General features: G+C 34.2%; 1 long non-coding RNA gene and 1 pseudogene across 10 annotated transcripts; one reads left to right on the top strand and one right to left on the bottom strand.

Moving 5' to 3' along the window:
* Positions 1–348: 348 nt before the first annotated feature.
* Positions 349–9,597, top strand: LOC132641536 (uncharacterized). 10 transcript variants are annotated; one of them, XR_009582880.1, is made up of 8 exons: positions 367–607; positions 800–878; positions 1,246–3,113; positions 3,770–3,841; positions 4,745–4,795; positions 5,966–6,037; positions 6,931–8,153; positions 9,357–9,597. It is a non-coding gene; the product is annotated as an uncharacterized LOC132641536 (long non-coding RNA). The 10 variants fall into 10 exon arrangements; XR_009582884.1 differs by lacking the exon at positions 9,357–9,597 and having other exon boundaries at positions 370–607; positions 1,246–2,091; positions 2,209–3,113; positions 6,931–8,437; XR_009582885.1 differs by lacking the exon at positions 9,357–9,597 and having other exon boundaries at positions 370–607; positions 1,246–2,348; positions 2,626–3,113; positions 6,931–8,436.
* A 1,126-nt stretch (positions 9,598–10,723) lies between these two features.
* On the bottom strand, positions 10,724–11,592 carry LOC132639790 (F-box/kelch-repeat protein SKIP11-like; annotated as a pseudogene).
* Between the last annotated feature and the right edge of the window lie 2,504 nt (positions 11,593–14,096).

Here is a 14,096-nt window from a genome sequence, read left to right as displayed (position 1 = left end):
AAAACTTACTAACAATGAAATGAAACTAAACTATTTAATCGAGACCTAAAGGGGATATTTAAAAGCTAGAATTTTAAAAACTTAAATTCGATAAAAAAAATTAGGTATTCACAACTTTTAATCAAAGCATTCATTCACTGGCTTGTATAGCCACTTGTCAACAAAACCGACGCCGAAGTCAATAATGATTTTTAATTTAATTTATTTAAACTATTAATAAGTGAAGCCTGTTGGTACAACGAAGGGTAAAATAGTAATTACGAATGAGTCCATCCATCTTCCAACGTTTAAACACGTGTCCTATTAACGTGTCCCACTATTTCTGTTGGCTGTTGCTCCCACTTCCTTTCTTCCTTGTGTGTAGTAGTATTTTCTTGCTCTTCTTCTGGATTTACACCGTGTTTTTTCCTTCCTATTTCATGTTAGTTTCTTATTTTGCTCGATATAATTTTTATGCTAATTGTTGATGATGAATATTTGCCCTCTCTATCACTTATATTCTCTTGCTCGACTCTTCTTCTTCTGAAATGGCAATGGTGAAGAAAAAGGCACAATAATCTCTGTGTGATTTGGCAAGCAAGTTCTTCTAATTTCTTCTGCTTTCCAAGTATGAGTTGTATGTTTTGGTGTGCTTTTTCTGCAAACTCTTCTTATTTGATGTTGTTGGGTGTCTGTTAGTGTGATATTTTTTTTGCTTATTATTGTTAGCTTTTGCCTATTGCATGTTTGGAATTTTATTGATTTGCTCATGCATGTTTGGAATTGTTGGCTAAAATTTTTATCCTCATTGATATTGAAGATATACATTGCTGTTGTGACAAATTGTTCGATGATATGACGGACCCGAGAACCACTACAACTTGATTTCGGCGTTTCCGGTGAGTTCTATTTGAATTTTCTTTTCTACTCTTGATTGGTATATCGAAAAGCTTGCACATGCATGCACCAGTAGTTTGGGAGTTCCAACTTTCTCGATTTGAGCTCCAATTTTTTTTTTTTTTGGAGTTCCAAAATGTCTCACTATGTGCTTTATTTCAGTCTGTTCTGCTAAGTTTTCCTCTCTGATTGCTTTTCTCATTGCACCTAAGCGGGGAGATTGTTAGTGGGTATCTGGTAGTTTCTTTGTACCTTTGGATAACTTGTTGGATTTCACATGCATATGGTCCAATTTGCACATTGATGCATTGAGGGTGTTCGATAATATGCCTAAATCAACTATTTTCTTAATAACTTCTTTTTTGACAGGTTCTCTACAACATATTGATCTATCTTTCAGCAATTTCAGAGGTGATATGTGCTTTTCAGTTGTAAATTAAGTCATGCAATGATGAATTGTCATCTGTTAGTATACAATGTCAATCATCAAGATGGTAACTTTTACCCACGAACCAATCTTGGACTATATTATGAAGGTGAGCTATAATGTCTATGTAATTTGGCAACTTTCTATTTCCATCTGTTAGGACTGATCTATTTTTAGGGTGTGTTTCATTTTCAGTCTCTTGGTCTAGATTGTTGCTTTGCCCCTTCAATGGGAAGATCAGTTGAGGTTACTACAGGTCCAGGAATGAGCCACACCTTAATTAACTTAGCTGAAAGTGATAGACTAGGTATACTATCTGAAGTAAGTGCTGCCTTCCCCAATCTTAGATGCAATATGGTGAATGCTCAAGTGTCGAACTTTAACACCTGAGTAGAAGCTATATCGCAAGTTACTGATGAGAAAAATGGGGTTACAATTTTGGACCCTGAAAAGTTGTTTATGATCTAGCAACTTTTTTGCACTGTTCTTAGAAGTAGTAAAAATCAAGAGATGTCATACTTTGCTATATCATGGGGCCACCCAGACTGAGAGAAGGCTTAACCAGTAGATGTTTGTAGACGCGGACTATTAACATGCGATAAGTGAAAATCAGACATGAAGAAAGGCCAAATATGTTGTTAATTGGCACGACAATGACTACTCAGTAGTGATAATTCGGTGCAAGAGTAGCCTAAAACTTCTATTTTGTATGATCAATACTTTGGGAGTTATGCAGCATGTTGGTTTTCCATAGTAATGTCGATGTTGAAGGACCAAAAGATTAAGAGGTACTATATTTTCTTATGTATTTCAGAAATTTTACATTGTTTATAGCTTTACATCTAACTAGAACTTGTTCTATACATATATTTGTGGACTCTATGATAATCTTTGTTACGTTCAAGGAATACTACATAAGGCATCTTGATGAATCACCTGCAAAATCAAGATGCAGGAAGACAAGTAGCCTTTCAATGTCTTGAAGCAACAATTGAAAGAAGCGTTTCCAAGATTAGCACTTTGATTTACCGTTTTTGACATATAGGTATAATTTTTCAGCTCTAGCTCGCTCTTTCAAGTAATTCACTTAAGTATTGACCAGTAAATAGATGCAACAGGAAAAAGGAGAAGAGGGGGCAAAAAGAGGATGTAATGCACTGGTTTCAACCTTTTCTTTTTTGTTTTGTCTATTTACATTAACTTCTGTTCCAGGGGATTCTTATTCCTGTTGGAGATGTTGGTGCACGTTGAAATCTCTTTCTTCATGTTTTCTTGGTTAAATTTGTACATGGATGTAGTTAATTCGTAAATTTTTTCAATAGAAGCACACTGAATGGCCATCCGGAACAAAATTGTAAGAAACAAAAAAGGAAGAATTTTGATGCAGCAAATTTGTTTGACGATAAACTTGAAACAACTGAACAAATATTTTATCCAATTTTACCAGTTGTTCCACAAAATAACCATTTATCATGCAGAAACTCCAAAGGTACATTGCTTACTTCCAGTAGAAAATTATTGAAAATTATTTTATGCATTATGTATTGTCAATTCACTATGAATCGAAAGCTAATTACTGACTCAGTTCAAAATTACTACTTTTTGGCAGATAATTAAATGGGAGCTGACTTGACAAGAGGACCCATGAAGAAATAAGATAGCCATACATGGCTTTAGTGAGATGAACACCATGCCAGTTAACGTGTTGAGAAGGTCAGGACAAGAGCTTGCAGAAGGAGAACCCATGTGTTGAATCCGTCAAAGTCAATATATGCTCCATGTTGGTTTCAATTCTGCGTTTTATACGGAGGTACGTAGTTTGTGATAACATTGAGAGAGTATTTAATTATGATCGCATTACTAATGTCGCACTGTTGTTAAACCAATAGGCTTATAAAGCCTTACCTTATCCAACAACAAAATAATACCAATAGGCTTATACTGGATTAAAATGGAATCTCCGAAACTGTTATATCCCGTATTTTTGCGTATTCGGGAAAATTGGAAATAATTTTGGCTTGTAAGGAATAAGGTAATAATTGATTTTATTTAACACATGAGTTGTTTATGGAAGAATATTAATATGGAAGTGTTGAGGAAGGCTAGGGGCAAAATTGGAATTTCGGAAATTAGTTTCGGGAATTACAAAATGTGATCCATAAGTCATTGGGCTCAAAAAAATTGGATGGAAATTAAGGCCCAATTAAGAGGGGGTGGCCGTCCATGTATAGGCCAAGCCCACCAAGAATTTAATTAAATTCCCATGTGCCAAATGAATATAAAGGGGTCTTTATCTATTAGAAGATTCAAGAAACTAAGTGAAGGAGAAAAACAAGAACAAGAAGAGCCATAGTTGAAGGCCATTCGGCCATAAGCTCTCAAAAATCACCCCTCAAAATCTTGCTTCAAAAATTATTGTCTTGTGATAATCCTACTAATTTAAGGGTCATTTACAACTTGGTGTAGTTATTTTGGAAGAAAGGGCACTTGTTTCATCAAGTTGACAGCTTGGTCAAGTGAAGAAGATTGGAGAAAAAGGTAAGAATCAATTCCTTTTTATTATGTTATGAAGGTTTGTTTGTGTTGTAGTATGTAGAAATGAGTAGAAATTATGGAAATATGGAAGTTTGCAAAGTGGGTGTGTATGTAAGTATGTAGCCGTGTGTGTATGCTATGTTGTATACATATGATGAGTTGAATTTTATGTTGTATTCTAGTTGTAGTTGTAGTTGTAGTGGACTTTATATTGGAAAATGAAAGTTGAATGAATTTGGTTGAAGTGAAAATCGAGTGTTGGCCGTGTGGTGCATAGTGAAGAAATGGGAATGAACTAAATTTGTTTAGTGTGTTAGTTGTGTTGTTGTGATCCTTATAACGTAAATGAAGGTTAAATGGTTTAAGTTGGTATTGGAATGGAATGTAGAAGGTTATGTCATTTTAGAATGATTTTATGATATTATGGAAATGAAGTTGTTAAGGTGCAAATTATAATTATTGTTGATGAAATTGGAAGATGGAAATATGTTATGAGTATGTATGTTGAAGATTAGAAGTTTCGGATGAATTATGATTTTGGTAGAAAATCTGTATATTTTGTATATTTTGTGAATAGTTTGTAAAATGATATGAATGTTTCCGAATTGTATTGGAGTGATCTTGATTAGTAAATGAATATGAGAATGTTGGTATTGAATTGAAAATGTGAAGTTGGAATCAAAGCTATTGCACTATGTTGGAAAGAAGACTAGTTATGCTATATTGTGTTTTGTAATGATTGTTGGTGTTGTTGGTGTTGTTGTTGAATTGTTTTGGTCGAGTTAAATTCTCGGGGATGCTATATGTATAGGGGAGATGCTGCCCAAATTTCTGTAGACAACTATGAATTAAGATTGAATTCTTGAAGCCTTATGTTTAATATTTGGTAAATGTGACCAATTGTAGAGTTTGGACGAAACGGGATTTGAATTTAGACTAGCGTAAAGGGCGAAAAAGGTATGTAAAGCTGTCCCTTTCCTTCTCTTGGCATGTCCTAGGTGTACTAGGGTTGGAATTGAGCCTCGGAAAGTATTCTATTCATAGAAACTCGAGATTGAAAATGTCCTCTTTCCATTCAATAGAATTGAATCCTAATTGTATGTTTTGTTGAAAGAATTGTGTAAGCTTTTACAAATTGCCTAGAAAGTTAGGGAATGTCCCTAGGACCTCCATGGATGACTCTATAGACCTAATATACGTAATTTGCGCCCATCGCTTCATTTGATCCGAGGTGGGCCCACTATTCCCGACTTGTCTCTTATTGTACTAATGTCTTATTTCCAAGCCATGTAAAATGAAACGTTTAACTATCCTTCTAGCTACTAAAGGACAACTGTTTTAATAGATCCCGTGAGTCTTGTAAACTATTTTGGAATATGGAAGCGACCTCAGAAAGATTATTTCTCCGTAACTTATTATGACATCCGAAATACACTTACTATGATTCTGTCCGATTTCATTATTTCGATTTGTCATTCGACATGTCTTATTGAGTCTCTGGAAATATATGGTATTTTATATTGCATTTAGTTTCTCACTACTCCACTCGTGGATGCCTCAATGTTTCCCTCACTAAGCCCGGGCCAGGATGTTATAACCCGTATTTTCGAGTATTCGGGAAAATTGGAAATAATTCTGGCTTGTAAGGAATAAGGTAATAATTGATTTTATTTAACACATGAGTTGTTTATGAAAGAATATTAATATGGAAGTGTTGAGGAGGGCTAGGGGCAAAATTGAAATTTCGAAAATTAGTTTCTGGAATTACGAAAATAGGCCTAAATTAATTGGGCTAGAATGGTTCAAACAAAAGAAGAAAAATGAGGCCCAAAAAGGGGCATGGGTGGCCGGCCATATGGCTAGCCTAACCCATGGCCCTTTAATATTTTTCCCATGTGAATAATTGGATAAAGGATATTATTTATAGAAGCTTCAAGACATAAGGAGAAAGAGAACAACAACAAAAAAAAAAAAAAAAAAAAAAAAAAAAGAAGGAGAAGGCATTCGGCCTTACCCCCCCCCCCCCCCCCCCCCCCCCCCCCATTTTATCCCCTTGAAATTTTGTTCCAAAAATTATTTTCTTGTGGTATTTCTACTAATTCAAGGACCCTCTACAACGTGGTGTAGTTATTTCGGAAGATAGAGCCCTTGTTTCATCCATTTAACAAGTTGGTCAAGTGAAGAAGATAGGAGAAAAAGGTAAGAATTAATTCCCTTTTATTATGTTATGAAGGTTTGTTTGTGTTGTAGTATGTGGGAATGAGTAGAATTTATGGAAATATGGAAGTTTGCAAAGTGGGTGTATATGTGTGTGTGTGGCCGTGTGCATATGTTGTCACATAGGCAAGATGAGTTAAATTTTATGTAGTATTCTAGTTGTAGTTATTGTGGACTTGATATTGAAAATGAAAGTTGAATGAATTTGGTTGAGGTTGGAAATGTTGGGTTTGGCTGTGTGGTATGGAAATGGGAATGGAATTGAATTAATTTTGTTTAATATGTTAATTGTGTTGTTGTGATCTTTATAATGTAAATGAAGGTTAAATGGGTTAAGTTGGCATTGAAATTGATTGTAGAAGGTTTTGTCATTTTAGTATGGTTTTATGATAATATGAAAATGAAGTGTTAAGGTGTAAATCATGATTATTGTTAATGAAATGAGGTGACAAAAATGTGTTAGGAATGTTTATGTTGAAAGTTTGAAGTTTTGAAGGAATTATGGTTTTATGGAAATTTTGGTATATTTTGTAAATATTGTGTTAAATGAGAGGAAATGCTCCCGAATGGAATTGGAGTGATCTTGATCGCTAATGTATATGGAAATGTTGGCAGTGATTTGAAAATGTAAGTTAGATTGGAAGTTGTTGCATTATCGGAAAAGAAGACTATTTATGTTAGAATGCGTTTCTAGTCGATTATTGATGTTGTTGGTATTGTTGTTGGTTTGGTTGTTGATGTTTGGGGCCGAGTTAAATCTCGGGGATGTTGTATGTATAGGGGAGATGCTGCCCAAATTTTTGTAGAAAAGTGTAAGTTAAGATTCAAGTTCTAAAGGCTTGAAATTGATAGTTGGTAAATGTGACCAATTGCAGATTTTGGAGGAAACGGGAATTGAGTTTGGAGAGGCGTAAGGAGCGAAAAAAGTATGTAAAGCCGTTCCTTTCCTTCTCTTGGCATGTCCTAGGTGTACTAGGGTTGGAATTGAGCCTCGGAAAGTATTCTATTCATAGAAACTCGAGATTGAAAATGTCCTCTTTCCATTCAATATAATTGAATCTTAATTGTATGTTTGGTTGAAAGAATTGTGTAAGCTTTTATAAATTGCCTAGAAAGTTAGGGAATGTCCCTAGGACCTCCATGGATGACTCTATAGACCTAATATACGTAATTTGCGCCCATCGCTTCATTTGACCCGAGGTGGGCCCACAATTCCCGACTTGTTTCTTATTGTACTAATGTCTTATTTCCAAGCCATGTAAAATGAAACGTTTTTAACTATCCTTCTAGCTACTAAAGGATAATTGTTTTAATAGTTCCCGTGAGTCTTGTAAACTATTTTGGAATATGGAAGCGACCTCAGAAAGAGTATTTCTCCGTACTTATTATGACATCCGAAATACACTTACTATGATTCTGTCTGATTTCATTATTTCGATTTGTCATTCGTTATGTCTTATTGAGTCTCTGGAAATATATGGTATTTTATACTGCATTTAGTTTCTCACTACTCCACTCGTGGATGTCTCAATGTTTCCCTCACTGAGCCCGGTCCAGGATATGTTAATGTCAAGCGTATTCCACTGCATTGTTCGCCGTGCCTCGATGTGAGAGGGCAGGTTTACTTGTACATGGGTTGTGGAGTATGCTGTGCCATGTACACACATTCTGATATGACATGATATGATTTGATATGGTCATCTGATATGATATGTTATGATACGGGGTTATTCCCTATTCTGGAGGATGATGTGTTGTGGCGCCAGTGTCGGGGTGGCGACCACGTTCTGTTCACCGTGTCCCTTGACGGGGGCCGGATATGATATGACATATGTTTCTGCATACGTTCTTTATGTTTTGGAAATATGCATTTGATAATCTGGATATTACACTCATTTTCTGCAAGTTCTGTTTCGACTATGATTTTGTTTCTGTACTTCAGGCTTTACATAATCAGTACATATTCCGTACTGACCCCCTTTCTTCGAGGGCTACGTTTTCATGCCGCGCAGGTACAGACGACAGATTTGTTGATCCGCCTGCTTAGGACTATATTCTGCTATCTTGGAGTGCTCTATTGTTCGGAGCCTACGTTTTGGTACAGTCTTTGCCATTGTACATATGTATGCTATTCAGGGGTACGACGGGGCCCTGTCCCGTCTTATGATTCTGATGTGTTCTGCAGAGGTCTGTAGACATACATGTGGGTTCTGTATATGCTTTGGGTTGATATGATCTGTGATAGCCTTATCGGCTTCTACGTGCTATATCTGTTCATCTGCGATAGTTAGTGACGCCATTTGACTTTTATATCTATATATTCTGCTAATATACCGGTTTGGGTTATGGGGTACGTCCGGGTGTCCAGCACGGACACTAGTCGCGGCCTACGGGGTTGGGTCGTGACAGAAACCCAGGACTGGAGTGAATGTGGCAAATGAGATATTTAAGCAGAAATTGCAGCTATCAAATTACTGACAGTTGCTTCTAATACCAACATGGTAAAAGGAATATGATACAGAAAAAATGTGTGCACCTTCACGCTATTGCAGGAACTTCCTTTTAGAGTTTGCAGGACTTATAACAATAACGTCATTAGTTGTTAGCCTATAGAAGCCAATAATTCCTTATTGTAAATTCCCTATGTGGTTCTTGATTTAAACTTTAAGAGTTCCTTGCAATAAACAATAAAGTAGATTTTAACATTGGTATTTGGACTCATAATAGAAGGGAAAAGGAATGCAACATCTATTGAAAAAGGCCTAAGGTTCAAGTATAGGTCAGATAGCTTTTTGTACAATGTATTATTACAGTGTTCCACCCACCCCTTGTTCAGTCATTCAATATATACGATTTTTAGAAATTACATTACTCGAATTATTATCGAAGGACTAATTCATTTCTTAAGCATAAGTCAATTCTAGCTAAATGTGTACAAGTGAAAGAAGCAATTTCATAGGACAAGTATCATGCTCTCCAATGGGTACCCAATTTATTGTTTTAACCATGTATCCTTTAAAATGGATAGTTGTTTGCCTGTTCTTTAAAGATATTATTTGAGCAGTTGGAACTTGGAAGTTAAGTTTTTTTCTATAGTGTATTCTTCTTTCAATGAACTTCAATTCTTGTGGGTAAAATTATAAGATTGGGGTACTGGCTACTGGGTAACCAGTGGAGCAGAGCTTTACTGCATGCTTTCGTGCTTTTTAGTGCATTCTAAAATCAAATAGACCGACTTGTTACACTTGAGTTTCTTAAATTGTATGATGTAATGGCATCTTCTTGGTTGTTTTTTCTGCAGAAAAACTTGGTGAGAGCTGGCTCTGACCAAATCATGACCATATTCCTTTCGAACCAAGTATTCTGATTAATCTTTTTGAAAGAGTTTTAATCTTTTAAAGCTAATGACTATGGACTTCATGCAATTGTAGAATCCTTTAATCCTTTTGTATAGTGGGACCACCAGCATGAACATGAACAATCAAATGTTTATTGATTCCTCATTCTCATGGGATCAATCTTAGGAATGTGAGTGTACAACATTGTTTCTCAAAAGGAACATATATAATATAATCGCTTTTACGTTAATAATTAGTCAGCTTGATGGTATTGCTTTTTTTATTTGGGGTATAATCCTACTAGATAACTAAAACATGTAAATAATTTTTTTCTCATGGTCAGACATCTTTTGAACGACGATGTTAGGCATAAGCCCGTGCTCGGCACGGGCACGGGCCATCTAGTCTAAAATTAATTAGAAGGACTATATACATCTAAAGCTCTCTTATTTGTGGATACAGTGTTTAAACAGAAGATGATTTCGGGTACCTTAAATTGGCACTGCTTTTATGCATATATATATATATATATATATATATATATATATATATATATATATATATATATATATATATATACTATGTTCAAAACACAATTAATATAACATTGTAGTTTGTGCTCCGTATCCAAAAATTTGTTATATTAGTGTTTGTTACGAATACAAAGTTGGCAAAAATTTATTAATACTTTTTAAAAGGAAACTATTTTCCCCTCTTTGTGATAAAACAATAGCAATATTTAAGCATTAGTTGATACTTTGAATTTTAATTCGATTAATTTAAATGTGTAAAATATTTTATTGTTAATGTATGTAGATTGGACCTAAACAATACTTATTATTTTTTATCAAATTTTGATTTGGATAATTCTAATTCAAATTATTAAATTAATCTTACATGTTTAAAACGAAACAAAGTAGAAATTTGATTTTCTATTTAAACGAAGAACTACTATTTTTTAATTTTTGGTAAATATTCTTGGTTCAGCTCATTTATTTGTCATGCTGTCTTTTGCACGGTTTTTTAAGGAAACGTCAATTAGAATTATAATTTGACTAATTTACCTTATTAATTATTTGATCTCCATTTAATATTATTTTTTTCTTTTATGATATTAATCTCTTTTCACATTTATTAGAGTAAGAATAAGAATGAAAAAGTAATTAAATTAAATTCTATTTTATTTTAAAATATAAATGTTTTAAGTATATTTATTTTAGTAAACATAACAAATAAATGACATGGCGGAATAGCAAATACAACAGTTAAATATATAGATTAGATCTCAGGCTAATAGAAGAAAAGAAAGGAAATTGTATGGTTTGACTACTTAACCTTTTGAAGAAAAGAAATAATATGGAGTCCGTGTTTTTTGCTGTACAATAATTTCATTTGCTCCACTAATGGGTTGATACGCATGTGGCAATGAATCCACCATTATTAACTTAATGGGGATACTTTGGGAATTACAAGAACTGAACAAACATCTTGGCACATTCATCTGCATCCCGGATGACCATGTGTTTGTCAATAAGCTGTACCGATAAATGACATGTGCCAAAATATCCTTTCCAAAAACAAGCAACTCCGTACCAACCGCCAAAGATTCCTTGTTAGAGTACTTAAATCATTCATTGGAATTCATAGTCGGCAGATGCATCCATCGGCAACGAATAGGGTCAAAAGCTTCCCATTCGAGCTGCTGGCAAGAGAAATAAACCCAATGCTCAACTACCCCATTTTGGCGCCGCAATCTTAAAGTTCTCCGCTCTTAATTAAAGAGCGAAAGCTACTATTCAAAGATGCTATGACGCCATAATCTGACCTTGAGCAAAGAATAAGACAATTTATGGAATTGTCAGGGCCAATGGAATGAATAAGCGATCTCGAATAAGAATTATCTCCAGAATGACATTTATTGTCAGCTTGCGATTCTGAAGAATTGCCCACGGATAAGAAAATTCCCATTTGGTTAAAACCATCAGACTGCTTTTGAAACTTGCGTTGCACGTTTTCATTCTCCTGTTCATTTTCCAATGGCCTTTTGCCATGTTGGACTTCGATTCCATCAAGGCAATAACTCATGCAAGCCACCATGTTACTTTCAGCCCGACAATCCCTTGAAACCAAACAGGACTAGTCTTCTAACTTGTCATCAGATTCAACCCTAACAGAAGCACCAATTCCGCGACCTTGCATGATCTGGGACCTAAAAGAGTGATATCCATTGAAGAAAATTAGTAGCAAACAAAAACAAATCCCTAAAGAAAAAATCTTCAAAGGCTAAAGAAAAAAATCTTCAAAGCTCATAAATAATGGGCTAAATAAAGAAAATACAGAAAAAGAAATTTTCAATCACCAAAGCACAGAACGAAATTTTCTTTAACTGTATATCATTTAATACAAGTTTTGACCATTAATTAAAGCAATTCTCAGTAACACCATTGTCTTTTTTATGGATAAAGACAATTCTGATAACACAAATGCAGGGATTATTTAGGGGGAAAATCACAAACATCTATGACTGCTCATTGATTCAGATCAAGTTACTCCTTAAAAAAGATTTAACTATTAAATACACATCATAACTGAAAAACTCACAGTAGATCCTGGAAAACAATCAAATGACAAAAACTAAAACAAAAAACTCAAGAAAAAGCTAAACATCAAAACTTTCAATTAAATAAACATGCAAGAATCACAAATCTCCCAAATTTAGATCAAAAAGCAACCTTTTACTCAAATTCACCAAAACCAATCAATCAAAGACTAAAACTTTGATCTTGCATTGTTACCAATTCAAATAAATCCCTTTATCAATGCTTAAAAGGAAAAAAAAACATTTAAACAACAACAAACAGATAACAAGTCAAACAATTGCAAAAGGAAGAGATAAAGCAAAATAAAAAAGATAAACAAGAAAGACTTACAGATTGGAGAATCTGCCTAGAATGAACTGAAAAGAACAATCTTTTCTTTTATATCTATAAAAACTTCTACCACTGTGGTTTTCTTGGTTTTCCTATACTTTTATTTTTTTCTTTCGTTCTTTCTGTTTTTCTTTTTGTACTACTATAAGGGCAGTAACTTGTTTCTTTGTTTGGTTTATTTTCTTCTATTTGGAAGAAGAAGAAGAAGTTATGGGGTTTTCAAGATTTCAAGTTAGGAGAGCCCTTGAATTCTCTATGAAAAACAAAGTAAGCATTGACTATTGCTTTGGGGCATAATCTAACAGCTTTATCTCTCTACTTCTTCTCAATATCTCTCTCTAAAACTGTATTTTCTTTCTACTACTTAAATAGATTTTCTTCAATTAAAAAAGGAAAATAATTAAAGAAGGGGTTCATTTCACAGAACAGTTGTTTACATTTATACATAGACAACTGGATATTACGTGTGTTTGTGTGTATGTACATTATGGATTTTTATAATCAAATACAGAAAATACAAAAGTGAGAGAGAAAGACAAAGAGAACGGTAGGAGAAGGGAGGATAAGCGAGAAGGATGAAGGTTGTGGGTCCCACTTTACAGCTTAGTTGAGGTTTTCATCTTCACCTCTCCTTCTAATTATGGTTTTTCAATGAATGCAAATTTATTAAAAAAAAAAAGGGGGGGGGGGGGGGGGGGGGGGGAGGAACAAGATGAAGCAAGAACTAAAACTTATTGTGCTAAGAGAAAAATAGTGAGATATATGCTCTTTACATGAAATATGTGAAATAACCTAAGGAATCTAAACTACTAAATAATAGCATTAGAGTTTAAATAGATCGATTTAAATAGTGACATTTCATATAACTGATATCAACATACTTGATATTGATGTGCACTTAGTGTTATAATTTAGAGAAGATAGCCATTCAGCCTTCTTCTATGAATAAAGAAGATGAACAAAGCATCAAACTAATCACATTGAACGTACTTAGTGTTATAATTTAGGGAAGATAGCGCATTCAACCTTCTTCCATGAATAAGGAAGATGAAAAAGCATCAAACTAACCACATTGAATGTATATAGAGAAACAAACATATTATTTTCTTATTATGCATCAAAAATACAAGATAATGAAGAGAAAACTACCATATTTTAGGTTCATTTTATCTTCTTTCGAATCGATCTTGAAAATATTGGGGCATTCATTGCAAATTCATATTAAATCTTCTTGAGTTGATTCTTTTTTTTGTGTGTTAGTTTTCCTAGGTTTTTATTGATAATGGAAAATTATTAGGAGGGAGGGTGGGTTGAAGAGGTGATCGGTGACCGATAAGGGAAAAAACGGTAAAGGTAACGTGTTTGGGCTCGAGAAAGGAATTTAAGACATGAATAAACGGGTCTACGTTCCCTTAACGGCTTTGGTTCTTTCGTCATTTACTGACTTTAACAAAATGAAAACCTCACAGGGTGGTAGACGCTGGAGAAATCAGAAAAGTTCTTATTGGGTTTTGAATCTATGCGGCGAAGTGCACAAATTTGGTAAAAGATTTAATATATAAAAATATGTTCTTGAATTTAATAATTTGATTTGAAACTCACTGGAAAACTAATTCATTTCGATATGTAATGCTCATTTAAGGAAAAAGTATTCTCTACTAGAAATTTCTCATTTTTCAGTGTTTGAACCTCATATCTCTAATAAATGACAACAGTTAAAGCTGAAAATACCTAGTAACGTACTTAATGTAGATAAAGTATATGTTACCTTCA

Source organism: Lycium barbarum, chromosome 5 (assembly GCF_019175385.1).
Source record: "Lycium barbarum isolate Lr01 chromosome 5, ASM1917538v2, whole genome shotgun sequence".
NCBI lineage: Eukaryota > Viridiplantae > Streptophyta > Magnoliopsida > Solanales > Solanaceae > Lycium > Lycium barbarum.
This window is presented reverse-complemented; position numbering and strand designations above follow the sequence as displayed.